The 1,015-nt window shown below is 60.7% G+C and overlaps 1 protein-coding gene across 1 annotated transcript in view; it reads left to right on the top strand.

The window, feature by feature from the left end:
* RTN4 (reticulon 4) overlaps window positions 1-1,015 on the top strand; it is a gene marked incomplete at its 5' end in the record, with an annotated part of 10,986 nt that overhangs the window by 6,097 nt on the left and 3,874 nt on the right. The window lies entirely within an intron of this gene.

The raw sequence follows: 1,015 nt of genomic DNA on the forward strand, positions 1-1,015 counted from the left end.
CGGTGGAGGTTGTTGAGTGCCCTCCCGGGGCTGGGGAGGTGGCCGCGCCGCACGGGCAGACTGGCTCTGGAAGGAGAGCGCTGACTCCATTCAGTGTCTTGTGCAGAGGCGCTGGCAGCCAGCTCCACCCTGGCGTCGCCGAGAGCGCAACTGGGCCAAGGCTGGAATGAAGCGTGAGGGAGTCCAGAGAAACTTGCTTTCTTTTCCTTGATAAAGCTGCTGGAGCCCGGCAGTGGGAATGCAGCTGAGGGCAACGCCGCTGCCTCCTCGGAGAGGGAGCTTTGTGCCACTAGTGCCTCATCGGCAGCTAATTCCACTGAATTCTGGATGGCATCAGCTTTGAGTGATGCTCTCGAAGGGCCTTCGTTTCACTGCTGGGAACACGCAGTTAAGCTGGGATTGGTTGTTGTGCCTTTTATCTCGCTGTCGGCTGTTGCTTTTGCTTGGTTTGGGTATTTTTCGTTTATGATAAGCTAAAACTGGCTGTTTGGATACGGAGCTTCGGAGGAGCTGGGCTGCAGGCTTGGTCCTTGCCCACGCCCATGTGCATTTTTTCCTCTCCAGTGCTTTGTCCCCAACTTTTTGTTGCGTGTCCCCTGCTTATTGGAGTGCTTCACCTTCAGCTGGTAACTGTGCCCAGACCGTCCTCCGGGATGCCAGCAGCAGCCTCCCCACCGCGCCTGCCCGGCTGTTGCCGTGCGGCGGTGTCTTGCACAGCAAAGGACTGGGCGTGCTCGGCTGGTGACAGGGCTGGGGGTCTCCTCTCTGTACACCCACCACCCCTGACAGCCTCCTCCTGGCTCCTGCTCGGATCCTTACGCAGCACCAGGAGACGGGGGCTGTTTTTCCTCGGGAGGGAAGGTGCACAGAAATAGAGCCGGCAGCCTTGGCCCCTCCCGCCCCGGCATAGGTCAGGGGTGTGCTTGGGACACTCCAGCGGGCCCAGCGCGAGGGGCTGAGCTGGTGCTGCTCTGTGTGCCCAGCTGATGGAGCGGGGCCGAGTGGAGCATGCACC

The sequence above is a fragment of the Buceros rhinoceros genome, unplaced genomic scaffold, assembly GCF_000710305.1.
Source record: "Buceros rhinoceros silvestris isolate BGI_N320 unplaced genomic scaffold, ASM71030v1 scaffold15259, whole genome shotgun sequence".
NCBI lineage: Eukaryota > Metazoa > Chordata > Aves > Bucerotiformes > Bucerotidae > Buceros > Buceros rhinoceros.